This window comes from Panthera onca, chromosome B2 (assembly GCF_046562875.1).
Source record: "Panthera onca isolate mPanOnc1 chromosome B2, mPanOnc1 haplotype 2, whole genome shotgun sequence".
In the NCBI taxonomy this organism is placed as follows: domain Eukaryota; kingdom Metazoa; phylum Chordata; class Mammalia; order Carnivora; family Felidae; genus Panthera; species Panthera onca.
This window is the reverse complement of record NC_138343.1, coordinates 24,152,157-24,175,837: the sequence shown is the minus strand read 5'-3', so window position 1 is coordinate 24,175,837 and position 23,681 is coordinate 24,152,157. Positions and strand designations below refer to the sequence as shown.

Sequence of the window (23,681 nt, the reverse complement as noted above, 5' to 3'; positions counted from 1 at the left end):
GCCGTCATTGAAGGGTGGGTATAACTTGACCCTATCTATAGCAGTGTTTCTTATCCTCAACACTATTGACATTTTGGACCAGGTAATTTTCTACTATGGAGGCTTTCCTGTACATTGTAAGATTGTTTAACAGCATCCCAGGCTTCTACCAGTGAGGTACCAGTAGGACCCCAATCTGTTGTGACAAATAAAATATCTGCAGATATTGCCAAAAGTCCCCTACAGGAAAAAAAATCACCTGGTTGAGAATCACAGTTATAAAGGAATAAGCAAAAGAATATTCCAGAAAGAGAGAAAAAAAAGAGCAAAGGACAAGCCCTGCACAGACAGCAGGTGAATCTGTTTGCCTGGAATGAAGGATATGTGAAGAGAATTCTCAAAACAGTGGAAAAACAGAATGTAAACTCCAAAGAGTGGGTGTTTGGGGTGTGTGTGTGTGTGTGTGTGTGTGTGTGTGTCTGTCTGTCTGTTTTGTTTCATAATGGACCTCAAACACCTAGAATAGAGTCTGGGACATACTTGAAACTCCATAGTGTTTGTAGAGTAGAAGAGAGTGTAGGGTCACTTTATAGAGGGTTGAGCACTGGGTTGGGGTATTGGTTTTATTCCGTAAGTAACATGGAGACATTTGAATGTTTTGGAATAAAAGATAGAGGTGACCCATTCTAGACATTGAGAATCAGACAGCCATATGTCAGGAAGATTAGAGAATAGGCTGACCCTGGGGATAAAGAGATAGCCAAAGGACTGTTGCAGGAGTCCAGACAAGAGATAATAGGAGTTTGTCCACAAATAGCATGTGGAGGGAGATGAAGAGAAACAATACATGACAGCAAAGATTGGATGATGGGAATGGGGTGGAGAAATAATGGCAATGTGTAAAAGTAGGAAACACAGGTCGATACTACCCAAAGCAATCTACATATTCAATGCAATCCCTATCAAAATAACACCAGCATTCCTCGCACAGCTAGAAAAAACAATCCTAAAATTTGTATGGAACCAGAAAAGACTCTGAATAGCCAAAGCAATCTTGAAAAAGAAAGCCAAAGCAGGAGGCATCACAATTCTGGACTTCAAGCTGTATTACAAAGCTGTAATCATTAAGATGGTATGGTTCTGGCACAGAAACAGACACTCAGATCAATGGAACAGAATAGAGAACCCAGAAGTGGACCCACAGATGTATGGGAAACTAATCTTTGACAAAGAAAGAAAGAATATCCACTGGAATAAAGACCATCTCTTCGGCAAATGGTGTTGGGAAAACTGGAGAGCGACATGCAGAAGAATGAACCTGGACCACTTTCTTACACCGTACACACACACAAAAAACTCAAAGTGGATGAAAGAGCTAAACGTAAGACAGGAAGCCATCAAAATCCTCGAGGAGAAAGCAGGCAAAAACATCTTTGATCTCGGCTGCAGCAACTTCTTACTCAACATGTCTCTGGAGGCAAGGGAAACAAAAGCAAAAATGAACTACTGGGACCTCATCAAGATAAAAAGCTTCTGCACAGCAAAAGAAACAATCAGCGAAGCTAAAAGGCAACCAACAGAATGGGAGAAGATATTTGCAAATGACATATCAGATAAAGGGTTAGTATCCCAAATCTACAAAGAACTTATCAAACTCAACATCCAAAAAACAAATAATCCAGTGAAGAAATAGGCAAAAGACATGAATAGACACTTCTCCAAAGAAGACATCCAGATGGCCAGCTGACACATGAAACAATGCTCAATATCACTCATCATCAGGGAAATACAAATCAAAAAAAACCTGAGATACCACCTCACACCTGTCAGAATGGCTAAAGTTAACGATGCAAAGACAGATCTTGGTGAGGATGCAGAGAAAGAGGAACCTTTTGCACTGCTGGTAGGAATGCAAACTGATACAGCCACTCTGGAAAACAGTATGGAGGTTTCTCAAAAAATTAAACATAGAATTACCCTACAACCCAGCAATTGCACTACTAGGTATTTATCCAAAGGATACAGGTGTATTGTTTTGAAAGGGCACATGCACCCCAATGTTTATAGCAATGCTATCGATGATAGCCAAAGTATGGAAAGAGCCCAGATGTCCATCGACAGATGAATGAATAAAGAAGATGTGGTATATATATATATATATATATATATATATATATATATATACACACACACACACACACACACACACACACACAATGGAGTATTACTCAGTGATCAAAAAGAATGAAATATAGCTGCAACAACATGGATGGAACTAGAGTATATTATACTAAGCAAAATTAGTCAGAGAAAGACCAATTCATATGACTTCACTCATATGTGGAATTTATGATACAAAACAGATGAGCATAAGGTAAGGGAAACAAAAATAATATAAAAACTGGGAGGAGGACAAAACAAAAGAGACTTGTAACTATAGAAAACAAACTGAGGGTTGCTGGAGGGAGTTGGGTGGGGTGGATGGACTAAAAAGGCAAGGGGCATTAAGGAAGACACTTGTTGGGTGAGCACTGGGTGTCATATGTAGGGGATAAATCACTGGATTCTACTCCTGAAATCATTATTGCACTATATGCTGACTAACTTGGATGTAAATTAAAAAGTAAATAATAAAAAAAAGTAGGAAACACACACAGGAAAACAAAGAGGGAATGTGGGAAATAATTTAATTATTTACATTTTGCCTTTAAAAAAGAATCCACATTAATCCTTCTCAAACTCTTCCCAAAAGTTGAAGAGAAGGGAATACTTCCAAAATCAATTTATGAGGGCAGAATTATCCTGATACTAAAGCCAGGCAAGGCCACTATAAGAAAATTACAAGCCAATATTCTTCATGTTCATACATGCAAAAATCTTCAACAAAGTATCAGCAAAATTCAACAGCACGTTAAGAGTATCATACACCACGATCAATTAGGACTTATTCGGGGATGCAAGGATGGTTCAATATATGTAAATTAATAATTGTGATAGAGGGGCACTGGGTGGCTCCGTTGGTTGAGTATCTGACTCTTGATCTCAGCTCAGGTGTTAGTCTCAGGGTTGTGAGTTGAAGTCCCATATTGAGCTCCATGTTGGCATGGAATCTACTTAAAAATAATAAATAAATAAGTAAATAACTAAATAAATAAATACATAAATACATAAATAAGATACATCACATAAACAGAATTTTTTTAACAGAATTAAAAAATCATGTGATCATCTCAATAGATGCAAAAAAAGCATTTGACAAAAATTCAACAATTTTTCATCATAAAAATTCTCAACAATGAGGTATAGAAGGAATATACATAATAAAGTCCATATATGACAAGCCCACAGCCAAAATCCTATTCAATTGTGTAAAGCTGAAAGCTTTTCCTCTATGATGAAGAACATGACAAGAATGTCTACTTTTGTATTTATATTCAACATAGTACTAGCATCCTGGTCAGAGCAACTAGGCAAGAAAAACAAATACAGGCATACCTCAGAGGTACTGTGGGTTTGTTTCCAGACCATCACAATAAAGTGAATATTGCAATAAAGCAAGTCAAATCAATTTTTCCAGTGCAAATAAAAGTTATTTTTATTGTAGTCTATTAAGTGTACAACATCAATGAGCCTAAAAAAATCCATGTACATGCCTTAATTAAAAATACTTTATCGGTAAAAAAAAATGCTGACTTTCCTCTGAGCTTTCAGTAAGTTATAATCTTTTTGCTGGTGGAGGGTCTATGCTGATGGCTACTGACTGATCAGTGTGGTGGTTGCTGGAAATGGGGCGGCTGTGGCAATTTCTTAAAATAAGACAACAATGAAGTTTGCTACATCCAGCTGACTCTTCATTTCATGAATGATTTCACTATATCATGTAATGTTGTTTGATAGCCTTTTACCCACAGCACATCTTTCAGAATCGGAGTCAAGCCTATCAAACCTTGTCACTGCTTTATCAACTGAGTTTGTGTAATATTCTAAATCCTTTGTTGTCATTTCAACAGTCTTCACAGCATCATCACCAGGAGCAGATTTTATCTCAAGAAACCTCTTTCTTTGCCCATCCATAAGAGCAATTGTTCTTTCACTGAAGTTTTATCGTGAGATTTCAATAATTCAGTCACATCTTTAGGGTCCAGTTCTAATTCTAGTTCTCTTGCTATTTCCACTACATCTGCAGTTACTTCCTCCACTGAAGTCCTGAACCCCTCAGAATCATCCATGAGGGTTGTAATCAACTTCTTCCAAACTCCCATTAACATTGATATTTTGACTTCTTCCCCTGAATCACGAATGTTCTTAATGACATCAAGAATGGCAAAATCCTTTCCAGAAGGTTTTCAATTTATTTTCTCCAGATCTGTCAAAGGAATCACTATCTATGGGAGCTGTAGCCTTACAAAATGTATTACTTAAGTAATAAGACTTAAAAGTCAAAACTACTCTTGATCTCTGGGCTGCAGAATGGATGTTGTGTTAGCAGGCATTGAAAAAACATTAATCTCATTGTCCATTTCCATCAGAGTTCTTGCATGACCACATGCATGCATGATTAATGAGCAGGAATACTTTGGAATAATTTTTTTTTCTTTTGCCTGAGCTGTAGATTTCAACAGTAGCCTTAAAGTATTCAGTAAACCATGTTGTAAATGGATGTGCTCTCATCCAAGCTTTCTTCCATTTATAGAGCACAGGTAGAGTAGACTTAGCATAATTCTTAAGGGCCCTAGAATTTTTAGAATAATAAATGAGCATTGGCTTCAGCTTCAAGTCACCAACTGCATTAGACACTAATGAGAGAATCAGCCCATCCTTTGAAGCTTTGAAGGCAGGCATTGACTTCTCCTCTCTAGCTGTGAAAATCCTAGATGGCATCTTCTTCCAACAGAAGACTATCTCATCTACATTCAAAATCTATTGTTTGATGTAGCCACCTTTATTAATTATCATAGCTAAATCTTCTGGATAATTTGCTACAGCTTCTACATCAGCCCTTGCTGCTTCACCCTGAACTTTGGTGTTTCGGAGATGGCTTCTTTCCTTACACTTCATGAACCAAACTCTGCTAGCTTCAGACTTTTCTTCTGCAGCTTTCTCACCTCTGTCAGCCTTCACAGAATTGACGAGAGTCAGGACCTTGGTCTGGATTAGGCTTTGGCTTAAAGGGATGTTGTGGCCTATTTGATCTTTTATCCAGACCACTAAAACTTTCCCTATATCCGCAATCTCTCTTTTATTATTCACGTATTCACTGGATTAGCACTTTTAATTTCCTTCAAGAACTCTTTCTTTTCATTCACAGCTTGGCTAACTGCTTAGCACAAGAGGCCCAGCTTTTGGCCTCTTTCAGTTTTCAACACTCATTCCTCACTAAGCTTAATCACTTCTAGCTTTTGATTTACAGTAACAGATGTGTGACCCTTCCTTTCACTTAAACACTTAGAGGAAGAGTCATTAATTGGCCTAATTTCAATATTGTTGTGTTTCAGGGAATAGGAAGACCTGAGAAGGAGGAGCAAGCTGGGGGAACAGCAGGTTGGTGGAGCATCAGAACACATACATTTATTGATTAAGTTTACTATCTTACATGGCACCCCAAAACAATTATGGTCGTAGTATCAAAGATCACCGATCATATATCATCATAAAAAATATAATAATCATGAAAAAATTTAAAATATTGTGAGAATTACCAAAATATGACATCGAGATATGAAGTGAGTAAATGGTGGAAAATGGTGGTGAAGTGGAAAATGGTGCCAATAGACCTGTTGGATCCAGGGTTACTACAAACCTTTAATTTGTAAAAAAAAATGCATTTTCTATGAAGTGCAATAAAGTGAAGTGCAATAAAATGAGGTCTGCCTGTAAAAGGCGCCCAAATAAGAAAGAGAGAAGTAAAATTGTCTCTGCAGATGACATGATCTTATGAAAAATCCTAATGACTCCACCCCCCCCCCCACCCATCCTGGTAGAACTAGTAAACAAATTCACTAAAGTTGCAGGATACAAAGTTAGGATACAAAAATAATTTGCATTTCTATACAAACTACCTGAAAAAAATTAAGAAAAAAAAATCTCATTTACAGTAGCATCAAAAACAATGAGACTTAGAAATAAATTTAATCAAAACCCATGAGATATTGAGGGAAAAAAGCTGAAGAAAGCACAAATAAATGAAAAGATAATTTGTGTTCTTGATTTGGAAGAGTTAATATTGTTAAAATATCCATGTTACCCAAAGCAATCTATACATTCAACACACATTTCCAAAGGCATCAAAATTCCAAAGGCATTTTCACAGAAATAGAAAAAAACAATCCTAAAATTCACGTGGAACAACAAAAGACTGAATAGTCAAAGCAATTTTGAGAAAGAACAGCAAAGCTGATTTCAAACGATATTACAAAATCACAGTAATCAAAACAGTATACAGTACTGACATAAAAACAGGCATATATACTAATGGTACAGAATAGAGAACCCAGAATAAAATCCACACATATATGGTCAACTAATCTTTGGCAAGGGCACCAAGAACACACAATAGGGTAAGGGTTGTCTCCTCAATAAATGGTGTTGGGGCAACTGGATATCTATATGCAAAAAAATGACACTGAACCCCTATCTTACACCACTTATAAACACTCACTTGAAATGGGTTAAAGACTTAAATGTAAGACCTGAAGCCATAAAATCTCTAGAAAAAAATATAGGTAAAAGCTCCTTAACATTGGTCTTGGCAATGATTTTTTGGGGCATGACACCAAAAGCATAGGCAACAAAAGCAAAAATAAATGGGACTATATTAAAGTAAAAAGCTACTGAACAGCAAAGGAAACTATCAACAAAATGAAAAGGCAACTATGGGATAAAAGAAAATATTTGCAAGCCATATATTTAATGAGGGATAATATCCAAAATATAAAAGGAACTTATATAGCTCACTGACAAAAACCCAAATCCAAAAAACCCAATGAGAAAATGGGCAGAGGATCTGAATAGACATTTCTCCAAAGGTGACATACAAATGGGCAACAGGAATATAAAAACGTGCTCCTTATCACTAATCATCAACAACATGCAAATCAAAGCTACCAAGAGATATTAGCTTGCATCTGTTAGAATGGCTATTATCAAAAAGATAAGAAATAAATGTTGATGAGGATGTGGAAGACAGGAAGTCCTTGTACACTGTTGGGGAGAATACAAATTGGTATAGCCACTCTAGAAAATAGTATGGAATTTCCTCCAAAAATTAAGAATAGAACTACTCTATGATCCAGCAATCCCACTTCTGGATATGTATCTAAAGGAAATAAAACCGGTATCTTGGAAAGCTATTTGTCTTCCATGTTCATTGCAGCATTATTCACAGTAGCCAAGATAATACAAACAACTTAACTGTCCATCAATGGATGAATGGATAAAGAAAATGTGAGACACACACACACACACACAAACACACACACACATATACAATAGAATATTATTTAGCCATAAAAAGGAAAGAAATCCTACCATTTGCAACAACACAGATAAGCCTTGAGGACATTTGCTCAATAATGTAATAAACCAGACACAGAGAGAAAAATACTGTGTGGTATCACTTATATGTAGAATTAAAAAAAATTTTTTTTGAACTGGCAAGTGTGGGGCTATAAGGAGAGAGGACCAAGTCAGAATCTCTCGTGGTGAGGACATCTATGGTATGCACAGAGACCAGGGGTTGTCCACTATTATCTATTTTCACCTTCTTCCCAAGAAGAAGAACAGAACCCACATTTTTAGTTGGGTGCAGGATTATTTACTATTATATTATTTATTGTTTATTATTATAAAGACCATATATCCCAGCTTCCCTTGTCACTAGGTATTGCCACATGACTACGTTTTGTCTAAGAGATTTGAGAATAGTAGTCATGTAATTGCTTCCAGAAGCCTGTCCTAATAGACATTTGGCATGTCTCTATTGTCTTATTTTTTTGTCCCATGTTCCATCCTGCTTTCTGTAAGTCTGATGTGAAAGGCTGGAGTTAAAGTAGCCTCCTTGGACCATGAGTATGGGTGCCACACTCTAAGGATGAAACAGTAGAGACTAGCATGGGACCAGGTCTCTAAATGACTTTGTGAATCCACCATACCAGCCCTGAACTGCTGATCCCCAGGCTTTGACATGAAGGAGAGTTGAATTTCTATCTTATTTAAGCCACTGTCATTATGTGTCTCTGTTGCTTGCAGCCAAACCTAATTCCAACTGACACAGTGCAAGGAACAGCAAATAGGAAAGAACTGGCCAGAGAGTTTGAATAAGAGTAATTCAGTGTCATGGAAACCAAGGAAGGCAGAATTTCAGAACAGTGACCCACAGTGTGGAAGAGGATGAGGCCTGAGGACAAAGACACTATATTTGACAGCTTAAAGGTCACTGGTAGTTTTAAGTAAACACTGTCCAAGGTTAACTGCAAACCAAACCATATGAAAAGCCTCTTCATGGCATCTGCAAACACTCAGAACCTGCCAACTGACCTACATCTTGGGATCTGGAAGATGCTTATGCATTGTGAAGAGAAAAATATTTGCAGACTCACCTTATCTGCATAGACTGTATCAGTCTTAAGGAAATTAGTTAGAGACCATAGTCATTGTGAGAAAAAGCTGTCATTTAAAGGAGTGTTTCCAGCAGCGAGGGTGGAGAATGGATGAAGGGCAAGGTTCTTCTCCATGGCACCCTCTTGTCAGTTGGCTAATACTCTCTGGTCCTTTATATCTCAACCTAGAGCCCCTCCCTCAGACAGACAGTCCCCTGACTCCACTGTTGTAGGCTCTTATAGCTCCCTAAACTTGTCCTCTATATCTCTCCTTGTTTAATATCTGCCTTCCTCAATAGGACCCTGTCTGGTTTGTTCACTGCTGTGTCCTCAGGGCCTAGCTGAGCATCTGGTAAAGAACAGATGCTCAATGGAGTGCATGACGTTTCTCCTTGCAGTGCTGGCACCAAACTCTTGGTGTTTTGCTTAGTTTGTTTCTTGTGCTTGAGGAAACACTTTGTGAAATTGTTTCTTCTCTTGGCTTCTCATTGTTTTCATCCTGAGAACTGATGAAGAGAGAGGGGAACGTGGAATTCCTAGTTGATGTCTACCTATGTTAGGGATGGTTGGTATCTTACTTACTTTCCTATTCCCTCACTGAAGGCACCAGGGAGCCATTTAGTATACTAAGACTATGTGGTACCCAAGGGTGTCTCAGAAGCTGAAGGAGTGAAGGAGGCTTCTGAAGTTCCCCCCAGAGTACCTTCCAGGGTGGAGTCATGCTATAAAGTACTCTAGATCAGTGCCTATTAGAACATTACTTCAGATCCAGAGAAAGAGAGGTATTCCAATTCCTCACATTCTGGCCTTTACCTCCCCTCAAGCCCTATCTCCTTATCCCCTCTGTCCCCAGTGTTACCCATTCTCAAGACTCATATTAAATGCCACCCTCTCTGGGGATCCTTCCCTGGTCACCCAGTCCAGGCACACATCTTTGTCCCCCAAGCTCCAACAACACCTGCTGTCTGATGTTCCTTTGAAAATTAGCACATTCCGTCTAGTGGTGTTCACCTGATTTTCAGATGGGTATTCAGCTTCCTGAAAGGGTGCTGCCTTGAACTTCTGCATAGCCCATGAGTATAGCCTTATACAAAATAGATATCAGGAAATAGATACTGGTTGACTGACCATTTCTTGCTCTGCTCTTCATTTGCTGAAGCGAAGAAAACACACATGCATGACAACAGCAAACCTTGCCTGCCCCTGTTTCATGGCTTCTCATCTTGGACTGTCAGACATACTACAAGTTGCAGGGACCTTAATTTATTTTTCTATTTCAAAAAAAAAGTCACCCACAACCTCCTGTGGCTAGTAACTTCTAAACCGTAGTAGCTGATTATAAGTAAGATGTATGTAATTGTTTATCAGCAAGCTTTAAATAAACACATAAATTTCAGTGTCTCTTCTTATTGGATTTTCTGACATGTTGGAATTGATCTGAGATCTCATTGAAATGTAAACTATAAACTAGCATCTGAGGCTCTTAAATCAGAGGCGGGAATAGAGATAAGAGTGGTTAGCACCTTTGAGAAGCATATCTATTTGGTAGAATGGTTAGCTGGTTATATTTTGTCAGCCAAAAAAAAAAAAATGACAGCTTCATTTGCATAGGGCTGCAGTGATTGATTCTCATCCCAGCTGCTCTTCCTTTGTCTCCTCTCCAAAGTAGAGGCTTTGGGCTGAGAACAGTGGGGATAGGCCACAGTCAGAAGTAACCTCTTCTTGTGACATAACTAAGATTCTCATCATCAAACGCTCCTTTTGGAACCATTCCTCATAATGAGTGTATTAGTCAGGATTCCCCAGAGAAACAGAACAAAGAGAAGATTTATGAGAATCGGCTCACATGACTATGGGGGCTGAGAAGTCCCACAGTCTGCTGTTTGCAAGGTGGACTGCCAGGAAAACCCATGGTAGTAGTCCAAGTCCAAAGTACTGAGAACTGATGGTATAACTCCCAGTCCTGGGGCAAAGTCCTGAGAACCATGGGCCTGTTGGTGTAAGTTCCTATGTCCAAAGGCCCAGAAGCTCCAAGATAGAAGATGAACATCCCATCCCAAGAAGAAGGAGTGAATTTACCCTTCCTTTGCCTTTTTGTTCCATTGGGGCCCCCAGTGGATTGGAACATGCCTACCCACATTGGTGAGGATGGATCTCTTAGTCCTTGAATTAAATGCTTCCAGAAACACCCTTCCAGAGACACCCAGAAATACTACCTTATCAGCTATCTGGGCATCCCTTAGCTCAGTCAAGTTGATACATAAAATTAACCATCACAGTGACAATCCCAATATCTCATTTTAATTACATTAGGGCTCATTTTAAGCAACTTCACCAAGTCAGAAACATGACCCTTTATGTAAAACCCCAAGTCATTCAGAGGTTGGACAGATGCACATTTAATGATGGCAGAGGTAACACAGGCACAGGTGGCTATAATTAAGGTCTTGGGACACACCTCACAATGATGTCAGTGCACTAACTTGCATTTGCACACCAGCCATGATTCCTCAAGTAGTGTCTAAAAGGCAGCCCTCTTCTCTCTAGGTTGCAAGCTTGAACTTGGACTGTGCTAAACCTCTTCTATATTTTAAGCTGTTATGTTTAAGGGATTATGTTTGCTATAATGGATTATGGATTGATAATCTCATACTGTTATTGAAAGCTTTCTTGAGGCGCTTGGGTGGATCAGTCGGCTAAGCGTCCGACTTCGGCTCAGGTCATGATTTCGTGGTCCATGGGTTCGAGCCCCATGTCGGGCTCTGTGCTGACAGCTCAGAGCCTGGAGCCTGTTTCAGATTCTGTGTCTCCCTCTCTCTGACCCTCCCCCGTTCATGCTCTGTCTCTCTCTGTCTCAAAAATAAATAAACGTTAAAAAAAAAATTTAAAAAAAAAAAGAAAGCTTTCTTGCTGAACCAAGTTGAGTCAGAAATTACTGATGATTACTTAGAGACAGATATTAGAACCAGTCTAAACCACAATCTCACAGGACAAATTGCCCAGATTAAAAGAAAATGAAATAACTCCCTTCTGACAGGAAGAATAATCCTAACACAGAAATCACTGTATTTCCTGATAGCACATATCCAAATAGATAGTGAATTTGTGTTTCCCTTTTTATCTGCATATAGAAAAAAAAAGAATTTCAAAAGCACTTGGTTGTCAAAGAGATGATGGAAAATCCTGAGAAGGCAACCCAATGCCCTTTACTGAGAAAAACTCGGGAGACCTTGCTTGTTAAAAAAAGTTCCAAGACTGACAGAAAGCTCTTTACAAGGGTTTTTGCCACGGAAAGTCCCAAACAGGTCCAAAATGAAGAAAAATTTGACATGATTTAAATAGTTGCATCCTCCTCACATCAACAAGAGATAAATTAAGCCACAATTGATAGTGGTTAACTGTTTTCTTTTTCTTTTTTTAAGGTGTGCAACGTGATGATTTGTATGTATATGTTGTGAAACAATTACCTCAATCAAGTTAATTAACACATCCATCACTTCACATAGTCACCTTTTTTGGGTAGTGAGAACACTTATGGTCTACTCTCTTAGCAAATTTCAAGTATAATGTACAGTATTGTTAACTGTAGTCACCCTGTGGTACATTAGATCCACAGAAGTTATTCATCTTGTAACGAAAAGTTCATACTCTTTGACCTACGTCTCTCATTTCCCCCACCGTCCCAGTCCTTGCCAACCACTATTCAACTCTGGTTTTATGAGTTCAGCTTTTTTCTTTTTGATTCCACAAATGTCAGTGATGCCATATAGCATTTGTCTTTCTGTGTCTGGCTTATTTTACTTACAGGGGTAAGGAAGAAAATACAGTCTCAAGGGAGTAATAGGTTGAATAAAAATGTAAGGTTTTCTTTCCCTAGATGAGTGGACTTAAAATTCTTTTGATTGCTTGCCCCCCGGGGGAGGGGAGGGGTTGAGAAACCAGGTACCTGCTCTAACATCTCTAAGTTAACACTTAAAAATTTTCCTTCAATTCAGGTAGTAGCAAAGAATGTAATTTCTAGTATATTATAAATATTTATATTTTCAAATAAAATGGTTACATGTCTGACTTAAATGTGTCCCATCTAAATGCCACACTGCCACCAGCATAGCTGTTCTCTAACAAAGGGTTTTTTCAACATTCCTTTTATTCCTTTTCATATTTTTATCCCACTCTCCCTAAAGAGTTTTATTCCATTGTAGATTCTTGTGTTTGAAAGTCTTTTATTGCTGACCCTATCATAGTTACCCATAACAAAGTATTACACAAACTGAAATAAGATGTTAAAATATTTCCTGTGAATGTGAAGCTGGGAAAAGTCATCCTTTTTCCTGGATTACACTAGTGCACCATTGGTTGAACCACATGCACCCCCATGCCTTTCCTGGGTAATGTGCAGGGAAGGACACCTGTCAGAAATGAGGTGGAAATAAGAGCTGGTGTGATCAGGGCCATTCATTCTGAAGGAGACATATTTAGAAAGGAGTACTATGGTAGGTGGATCAGTCCTACTTTTCTATAACATCGTGCAACCATACCTTCACCCTGGCCTCCTGGTGGCTGGAGTATGCTTCCCACTCATGGCCTCCAGCATGGTTTACTGACTTGCTTCAGTGGATAAATGTGAGCAAAAGTTTGAAAAGTGCTTGTGCAGTTTGGCTTGGGTTCTAGTGCTTCTGCAGTTGCAGTGAGAAGGCAATGCTCCGGGTAGCTGCTGCCCTCCACTGGGCCCCAAATAAGATACGGAATTAAGCTGATGCAGCCAGGGCCCATCACTTAATGGTAGGGCCCACTGCAAAATGAAAATGTGGGGCATCAGGATTCAATCCCTCTTTCTCCTGGCTTACCACCTCCATCCATGGTGGATGGCAACACCCAATGGGTAGAAATCTCCATGCAGGGGTGCACTTGGTACCTGGATTGGGAGTGAACAAGAAATCCCTGCCCATTGCCCGCCAAATGTGCCATGACACAGCCAGTGTGAATAGCCACCACCTTGTCCCACCTTAAGACACTGCAGAACATGTGCCTGAATGGTCCTCCCTGTGGTCATGTTCAGAACCCCATGGGGACAGAGGGCAGCAGTGGTCACTGGGCATGCATGGAGAGCTGATGGCTGAGTACCTATCCAGGAGGGCGGGGAGATAGGAGAAGGCAGCACCATGTGCGAATTGAGGCTTAAAGCCCCTGGAGCGTGCAGCGAGTATTGTACTGAATACCTTCAGACTTCACTCACAAAACATGAATGTCTTGGGTCCATCCCAGAGTATTAAAGCACAAGTGCAAGGTCCTATTAAGTGTAGGGCTCTGTAAAATTGCATTGCTCACACAACCTGGAGCCAGCCCTAGCCCAACAAACTGCAGACCTGCAGCCTGAATAGGGGCATCCCACCTGACCCACAGCTGCCCTAAGGATGGACAATTGTTGTTTTGAGTCACATTGTGTTGGGGTGGTTTGTTCTGCAGCATCATTGTGGCAATGGCTGAATGACACAAGTTCTCATGGAAATTCAGGTTCTAAAATTTAGTTTCACTAAAACCACCCATGCCTATTTGCCCCTTGGGAAGTCTCCGTGTGCTTGTAAGGATACAGGTTGTCCAATTTGAGGTCTTTGGCCCAGAGATCAAAGGTTGGGTGAAGTGTGAGAGAGTGTGTGAGACAGCTAAAAAGGAAGAGGGTTGTGGTCAGCAAGTGGGATTCTGCAGCTGGTGAGGTCAGGGGAAGAGCAAGTCGGGGGATGGCCTTGCTGGAGGATGGAGGCCATGACCTGAGGAGGTAGGGTGCAGAGATGCTGTGGAGCCAGTGGTGCTGTGGGTCCCAGTGGACTCTATGTCACCCATTAGCAGCAGTGTCACTGCGTGGTGATGCACATGGGCTTGTAGTCAGACAGGCAACCTGCATCTGCTAGTCCCTCCCCTTGTGCTTACCTGTGTGACAGCAGGCATTCACTTATCTCCTGAGGGCTTTCCTTTCCTTATCTGTCCTGTGCTACAGTGTAATTCTATGAATTTCACACATAATCCATGAAAAGTCTTCAGCACAATACCTAGCACTTTGTAGGCACTCAGGAAATGTTAGGTGTTTATTATTTTGCAAGATGATGGGAGTTAGGTAATCTGTATTAGTCTCCTGTGGTTGTTGCAACAAATTAGCACAAACTGGGTGGCTTGAAACAACAGAAATGTGTTCTTTCACAGTTCTGGAGGCTGGAGGTCCACAGTTAAGTTGTCGTCAGGGCTGTGCTTCCTCCACATGCTTGAGGGGAGATTCCACTCCTTGCTTCTTCCTCCCTCTGGTGGCTGCAGAATTCCTTCCTTTACTTGGGGCTCCTCTCTCTAGCCTCTGCCTCCTTTGTCACATTCCCTCCTCCTCTTCCATCTTTCCATCTCTCTGTGTGCTTCTGATGATGACCCTTGTTATTAGATTTTAGGCCCACCTGGATAATCCAGGATGCTCTCCTCCTCTCAAGATCCTTAACTTCATTACATCTGAGAAAAAACCCTTTTCCCAAAGAAGTTCATATCCACAGGTTCCAAGGATTAGGATACAGACATACCTTTTTGTGGGGAGATTATGCAGCACATGACAGTGCCCTTGTCTCTAATGAAAGTGTTGGCAGCACTAGCTGGCAAGAAAAGGCAGAGAGTGGCAATTCTCCCCTTCCCAGATATACAGGGTATAGATAGATAGTCTACATCTTTAGGCATAGGGCTTCATGGGAGGCACCGCTCATGGAAAACATTAGGCTTCACCAGGGTCAGAAGGAGGGGTATGTAACCGAAGTAGTAACCCTCAAATATAGCAGATTCCTGATGGAACACAGCGTATGCCATGTTTAGAAGATGGACTAGTGCAGGGGAGCAGAAGAGACTCAGGAAGATGGAATGAGAAAATGCCAGGGAATGAGTATTAAGGCTGGGAGGCTGGAAGGCCGTCAAGGCCAAAGCTGGTGAACCAACTGCTGATACTCACCCCCCACCATCCTTAGCAGAGCCCCCTCCCACTTTCCATTTACCCCACCACTCAGACCCCTCACCCTGAGCTCTACAAACAAAAGCTCTATACGCCTTTGAGTCACCATAGGCAGTGGGGTTGGCTTGCTTTGGTGTGTAGAGAGTGAGTGGTTGAACTTCTACCAATTTTATGTTTTCATCTGGAATATCACTATGCAATCCTTACAGTAAGATAATGGTTTTCTTTTCATAATAGATACCATATCCGTATCAATGTAGTTCTTCCCACTCTTTATCCCATGGGAAGCATTGTACTAATGAAAGGTTTCAAATCAACCCTGAAGGGAATGATTAAGGTTTACAGATCATTGTTCTCTCAGTCGGGATAAGTTATCACATATTATCTGCATATATAAAGGCCACCCTAGGAATACTCCGGCTTCTCACTTTTTGAATTAATATTTGGAGGGAGGGAACAATTAAATTCATCTAGAAAGAGTGATCTGGAAAGCCTATAGTTGGCTTTAAGTTCTGAAGAGAAATTATGAAACGTAGGTAGGTCAAGAGAGTGGAGAGGAGATTTGGTGAAAGAAAAGCAGCGTATAAAATTAATTTTTAACTTTTTGGGGGGAGGATGTCATTGACTTCTTAGAGGATCTGTTGGAAACTATGGATTCTTTCCCTAGACAGACTCACATAAGCATATACATACAAAATCCCACATGCAGTACTCAGTTGCTGAAAGCCCAACCACGGGGCTCTAGGGATGGATCCCTGGGGCCCAGTTAAGGCCATCTGGAGCATAATAGGCTCTAAGAGTAACAGAAACACCAGCTCCACTGGAAGTGATAGTTAACATGGGAGAAGAGAAGAGGTTGGAAAACTAGGTAGGGAATCTTGCTCAAATGACAAGATTCAGGAAACATAACTGCATTCTGGGGTGGGCATGTTAAATATTTTGGACAGGATGCACACCAAAAATCAGGGATCCCAGGTGGTAGACCAGTCAACTTCTTGGCTTTAATGGCCTCATGGGTAAAATGGGAATGTTCTCAGGGTCAGCATGAAAACAAAGCGAGATAATATAGTGAAAGTGTTTTGTAAACCTTTTAGTTTACAAAGTATCAAATGGAGGTTCAGGAAGATTAACCTGGTTGTGACCTGATGGGTATATGCCTTCATAGTCCTCAATGAGGGATCAGGAAACATGTAGTGTGGCTTCAGACTATTAGTCGGGGCAAGAGAATGAGAACATTCATGGACATATTACAAAGTAAACCAGGTGGAATGAACTTACCATTTTTGAAATAAGGGGTAATATGCCAAGTAGATTATCACTTTTTAGTGTGAATGAAAAGGTCTTGAGTGAGATCAGGAAGAAGATAAGAAATGTTAATCCTGAAAGCCCCTGAATTTTTCCAGAGGTCTTCCTTCCAAAACCAAATGGTACATGAATTCGATTTTCTGTGAATTATAGAATATTAAATTTTATAACCAAACCAAATTGATGTCTTATGCCTGGAACCAGTGAACTATTGAATCTATTGGGAACAGCTTAGATTATCTTAACTATTGATTCATGAAAAAGGTTTTGGCAAATGGTCTCAGACAAGGAATCAAGCCAGAAACAGCATTTGTCATACCAGATGGGTTGACTCACCCTTTGGACTGAAAAATTCACCTGTCTTTTTGTGCGAACTGCCTGTTGGTCTATTAGTTGGAGCAGAGATATTTGTTATATCATATATCAATGGGTGAGTCTTGATTATTCAATGTATATGAATTTCTGGGATGCTTCAGTTTGGTGCTAAATGTTATCAGTAAAGCTGGTCTTTAAGAGAAACAATAAAAACCCATTTGGACGTCCAAAGGTCAGCTCTTTGGAAGAAGCGATGGAAAATTGGTCCATAGCCACTTTGTGAGAAAGAAGTCACATTAGAGGTTGAGAGTCGACTACCACATTGAAGAGACAAGTGAGATCATTTATACTACAGGATAGTAAATAAGACATTGTCCCTTCTCTGGGGGTCACAGTGGGACCCTCGTGTCTTAATGCCAAAAGGTAACTCCCTGAAAAGTCATTTGGTTTCAAAGTTGTAAAGGTTACTCTTCCTTCAACTTTCCCCTGGTTGTCTGATGTTCATCATTTAAAGTTCAGCCCAAATGTCACCTCCTACCTGGGTAGCTCCCTACCTTCCCCACCCCCGTCCTGCCACCTGGACGCTGTGTCATATTACTAACTCCCATTACCTGTTTAGGATCTGCCTTCCTCTCATAAAGGATCTTGTCTGTCTTGCTCCCTAGCACACAGCTGACCCATATTTGTCAAATAGATGAATTTGTGAAGCTTTTGGAACCTTGAAAGAAACTCTGATTTGCTTACCAGTTCTTAGAGTCCCAGTCCTTTTGTATTACATATTCTGACAAGTCTTTTGGGTTCTATACCTGTAAGATATCTCCCTGTTTCTGCTGCTGCTGCCCTAAATTCAGAATTTCCTTACGTCTGGACCACTGCAATGACCTCTGAAGGGTTCTGCCTGCCTTTGCTCTCTCCATCACTCCAGCTCACTCTGTAAACCCTGTGCTGGATCAATTTTTGATTTCCTATTTGAAAAATTAAGCCATCAGTCTGACTTTCATGTACCCCCCAAATCTGCCCTGTTTCCCATCTTTTTCTTTTTGTACCCTTTGACTCAGTTAAGTCAAAATACTCCTCTGTTTCCATACACAGCCTGGATCTTCCTGCCTCTGAGTCTCGGCTCAAGTTGTTCTCTTTACTTGCCCAAATATTAGCCAAATTTAAGACCGAACTCAAGCTCCTCCAAGGAGCTCTCCCAGATTTCACTAACCTGAAAGCGACCTTGCTTCTTTCAACTTTTCTAACACTGTATTTGTTCCTCTTTCAAAGTATGCAGCACTTTGTATAAATGCCTGGCCTTCTCCACTAGACCATGAAGTAGTCAGGGGTAGGACTACATCTTATCTCTAGTGCACTAAGCACAGAGCCTCCCACATAGGAGCTACTCTACAAGCGTCACAGAACACGGGACCATGTCTGCCTTCTTGTTTGGGTTCAGTTTTATTTTAAGCACAGGAAAATGCAAAACATCCTGGAATATATTACTTACAATTATTGCCAAGGGGAAGAAATCTGTCTGCTATATGAAGAGCTGTCTGGCCATAGATTGTGGTTGGGATAGTAAAAACAATCACATAGAACTTTACAGTTTGCAACAGGCTCCGCTTCATTTGATCCCACAAGCTCGTGAGGTGAGTTGGTGTATTATAGGTGTTCCGGTTCATAGCTAAGGAACTGGAGACTCTGGCAGGAGAAATTACATGAGGTGCAAGAACCAGTAGGTGGTGGGGCTAGAACTCAGGTCTTGTGATTTCTCACCCTTGTCCACTGCTGTCCTCCAGCCCTCGTCATGAGGTGGGTGGAGACTTTGATAAATTCTTACTGCATTTTAGACAGATGGCCCCTGAAACTCCAGTATTTCTAGATAGGCATTCATCCTGGGCAAGAAAGAAGGTAAATGAGTTAAGCTTTCAATTCCAGATGCTGGAATAAAGAACAGTTTAAAAAAGTGTTAGAGTTTGAGTAGAATGTGATTGAGACATTTTATAAATTAAATGGAAAAGATGCTTACCTGTGAACTAAAAGCTGGTCAAGCATAGGTATCTTTGTGCTGGACTCCCTGTGTTTCCTAGAATATAAAAAGTAGCAAGTGGTAAGAGAAAGTGTTCAGCATCAGACCTACAGAAGCCTGGGCTCAAGCCCCAGCCTTACCACTTCTGACTGGCTGGCTTTGACAAAATGGCTGTCTGAACCTACCTTTCCTTGTCTGTAAATGAAACAGTCATCATAATCATGTCTCAGCGCTATGAATCCATCATCCCATTCAGTTCTCCCCACATGCTGAAAGTAGGTATTTTACTTACTGTTTGTTTGTTACTATTGTTTTTACTCCTTTCTCATTCTATAGATAAGGAAATGCCGAAGCAAGAAGATGAACCACAGTACACGTATTCACTAACCCATGTGCCCGCTTCCATCTATAGAACCTAGGATCCGAGGGAGACCCATCCCAGCAGGGTTCATGTGAAGGTTAGATAAGAAAATGTGTTTGAAGTGTCAAGATGATATTAATTAGATCCCTTCTCATGTTTTAAAATAAATGGTTGTGAATATCTCCAGGTATCTGTATTTCTTTAAATCATGTTTGAATTATAAGCCCTTTGTTTAATGATAATGATTAGTCAATCAAGCTTATGTTTATACTCAGCTTTTTTTTTTTTTTCTCATGGGGTGGGGGGAAGCTCATCATCAGAACCTGAGGCAGAGCCAAGCACCGCCCCCCACCAGCCACAGCGGAGTAGTGGCTGAGAAAGGCCCTAGGAAGCAGAGAAGAGCCTTTGAAGTTCTGCTTTTGCAAAACAAACCTATAAAAGGTGGCATATATCAAAAGCACAGTAATGAATTGCCTTGAAACTGGTGTCTGCTTTGCTTTAGTGTTTTGCTTTTTTTTTTTTTTAAAGATATCAGTGCCTGTCTTTTTCTTGTTTTCTTTTTGTTTTTTAAGTTTTATTTTAATTCCAGTTAGTTAACATGCAATGTTACATTAGTTTCAGGTGTACAATATAGCTATTCCACAATGCCACACATCAGCTTCATGTGAATGTTTAATGGGGAGTTACAGAAGTTAAGGGAAGAAAATATTGTACAGGAATTGTTGATGGGTCTAGAAAGGCTTAAAACTGTGTTTAACATAAATGTTTTCATCAGACTTTCTTACCCTCCCTAACGATCATTCTAGCATCCAGGGACTAGAGAACATTCCAGAGGGGACCTGGAAGAAGGCAGAACTACAAGATGAACAGGACCAAGACTGATTCCAAATCTTTGCTCTAGTTCGCATTAGCTGTGTAATCTTCAACCAATGCCCATACACTCTTGCAACCCTGTGGCAGAGATTGTGTTTCTCAAACCATTTCCTTTTCTCTGGGCAAACAGAAGTCAGCAGTGGTCCCGGGACTGATTCTGGCCAATGGGATGTACGTGGTATGTGCAAGGCTGTGTTAAAATTCTTCGTTTTGCCACCTGGAATTCTCCCCCACCCCCAAATAATTATGTTTTTCTAACACAAAAACTATGACATACTTACTGTGGAAAATTTGAAAAGAAAATTTAGAATGAAAATATCCACCACCTAAAATGATCACTATTAATATCATGGCATATTTCTTAAGGTAAGCGTATTCTTACCATAGTTGAGAACACAATGCCCCTACGATTCTCTATCCATTATATTTTTCTGCTTGCCATGATCATAAGCATTTCCTTATGTCACTAAAAATTATTTATTAGGCCTTATTTTTAAGAGTTCCATAATATTCCATTATAAGGATGTACCATAATTTCTCTAACCAATTCCTTATTGTTTGATAGTTAGATCGTTTCCAGTTTTTCAGTTGTACGACACGCTGCAATGGCTGTTCTGTAAATTTTGGATTGCTTCCTTTGCAGTCTGAATTCTTTAAGGGGATTCAGGTTTTAGACTTGGGTAGTGTGTGGAAAACCATTACTGTATCAGAAACAACATGATTTCTGAAATGTAACAGCATTAGGAGGTCAACTGTGGGAACTGGGCTGTAGAGGCCTTGGAGAAGGTGGTTGAGATTCTTGAAAAAGACTGAAGGAAATTCTTTCCTGCACCAGCTCTAGGGAGAGGGGCACAGCTGTCTGAGCATGAGAGACAATGGAGGGTCCTCCCTCCAGTTTTCTTTGAGGGTCAGGCAAGCCCTTTCTTGGTAGAGTCTAGCCTCATGTTTCATGAGCTGGTGGCAATTCTGCCTTACCATACTTCTTGAGGTTTATCCCTTTTCACTCGTTTATTTTTTTTTTTTTTGACCCACACCTGAGTTTTTTTTAATTGAGCTATAATTAACATGCCCTAACATTCACTCTTTTAAAGTATATAATTCAATGGTTTTAATATAATCACAAGGTTGTGCAACAATCACCATTATCTAACTCCAGAACATTCTCATCACCCCAAAAAGAAATGCATACCAATCAGCAGCTCTTCTCTTACTGTCCAAACCCTTAACTCCTCACAACAACTAATTGATTTTCCTGTCTCTATGGATTTGCTTATTCTAAACTTCATAGACATGGAGTCTATAATAGGTGGCTTTTTATGTCTGGCTTCTTTCACTTAGCACAGTGTTCTTAAGGATCACCCATGTTGTAACATGTATCCATACTTGAATTTTTAAGGCTAAACAATATTCCATTTTATAGATACACCACATTTGTTTATCCATTCAACAGTTCATGGACATGTGGGTTGTTTCCTTGTTTGGGCTATTATGAATAAGGCTGCTATGAACATTTAATTCTAACTTAACTTATGTACAAGTTATTATGTTATTATGTGGATACATAGTTTCAATTCTCATATACCTAGGACTGGAATTCCTGTTTAACTCCCCTTTTAGCTTATTGCAGAACTGCCAAACTATTTCTGGAAAGGAAAGCACATTTCTCATGCCATCCACAATGTATAAGAGTTCCAGTGTCTCTGAAGAAAAATGAACCTGGACCACTTTCTTACACCATACACAAAAATAAACTCAAAATGGATGAAAGACCTAAACGTAAGACAGGAAGCCATCAAAATCCTTGAGGAGAAAGCAGGCAAAAGCCTCTTTGACCTTGGCCACAGCAACTGCTTACTCAACACGTCTCCAGACGCAAGGAAAACAGAAGCAAAAATGAACTATTGGGACCTCATCAAGATAAAAACTTCTGCACAGAGAAGGAAACAATCAGTAAAATTAAAAGGCAACTAATGGAATGGGAGAAGATATTTGCAAGCGACATATCAGATAAAGGGTTAGTATCCAAAATCTATAAAGAACTTATCAAACTCAACACCCAAAAAACAAATAATCCAGTGAAGAAATGGGCAAAAGACATGAACAGACACTTCTCCAAAGAAGACATCCAGATGGCCAGCTGACACATGAAAAAATGCTCAACATCATTCATCATCCGGTAAATAAAAATCAAAACCACAATGAGATACCACCTCACACCTGTCAGAATGGCTAACATTAACAACTCAGGCAACAACAGATGTCCACAAGGATGTGGAGAAAGAGGATCTTTTTTGCACTGCTGGTAGAAATGTAAGCTGGTATAGCCACTCTGGAAAACAGTATGGAGGTTCCGCAAAAAATTAAAAATAGAACTACCCTATGACCTAGCATTTGCACTACTAGGTATTTATCCAAGGGATACAGCTATGCTGTTTATACAGGCACATGCACCCCAATGTTTATAGCAACACTGTCAACAATAGCCAAAGTACAGGAAGAGCCCAAATGTCCATCGATGGATGAATGGATATAGAAGAAATAAAGAAGATACACAGTGGAGTATTACTCGGCAATCAAAAAGAATGAAATCTTGCCATTTGCAACTATGTGGATGGAACTAGAGGGCAATATGCTAAGCGAAGTTAGAGAAAGACAAATATCATATGACTTCACTAGTATGAAGACTTTAAGATACAAAACAGATGAACATAAGGGAAGGGAAGGAAAAATAATATAAAAACAGGGAGGGGGACAAAACCTAACAGGGTCTTAACTATGGAGAACAAACAGAGGGTTACTGGAGGGATTGTGGGAGGGGGATGGGCTAAATGGGTAAGAGGGCATTAAAGAATCTACTCCTGAAATCATTGTTGCACCATATGCTAACTAACTTGGATGTAAATTAAAAAAAAAAAAATTAAATAAAAATTAAAAAAAAAAGAGTTCCAATGTCTCCATGTCCTCACCGACACTTATTATTTGTCCATCTTTTTCATTCTAACCATCCTAGTAGGTGTGAAGTGGTATCTCACTGTGGCTTGGTTTGCATTTTTTTTAATGGTTAGTGATGATAAACATTCCTTTATCTGCTTATTGGCTATTAGTACATCTTCTTTAGAGAAATCCGTATTCAAGTCCTTTGCCGTTTTAATATTCGGTTATTTATCCTTTTATTATATTCTGGATATAGATATTTATATATAATATATCATATTTGCAAATTGTTTTTCTTATTGTATGGGCTGTCTTTTTCACTTTCTTGGTGGT

The 23,681-nt window shown here is 39.9% G+C and overlaps 1 long non-coding RNA gene across 4 annotated transcripts in view; it reads left to right on the top strand.

Annotated features, from left to right (window-relative positions):
• LOC132666791 (uncharacterized) overlaps nucleotides 1–23,238 on the top strand; it is a 115,667-nt gene extending 92,429 nt beyond the window's left edge. Inside the window, exons 3-8 of one of the 4 annotated variants that reach the window (XR_009604844.3) lie at nucleotides 5,475–5,520; nucleotides 17,402–17,592; nucleotides 19,517–19,638; nucleotides 19,851–19,982; nucleotides 20,348–20,592; nucleotides 22,042–23,238. This is a non-coding gene — a long non-coding RNA (uncharacterized LOC132666791). Of the gene's footprint in view, nucleotides 1–5,474; nucleotides 5,521–17,401; nucleotides 17,593–19,516; nucleotides 19,729–19,850; nucleotides 19,983–20,347; nucleotides 20,593–22,041 lie in introns of all 4 variants that reach the window. The other 3 variants (XR_009604843.3, XR_009604842.3, XR_013555531.2) reach the window with 3 other exon arrangements.
• Nucleotides 23,239–23,681: the final 443 nt, after the last annotated feature.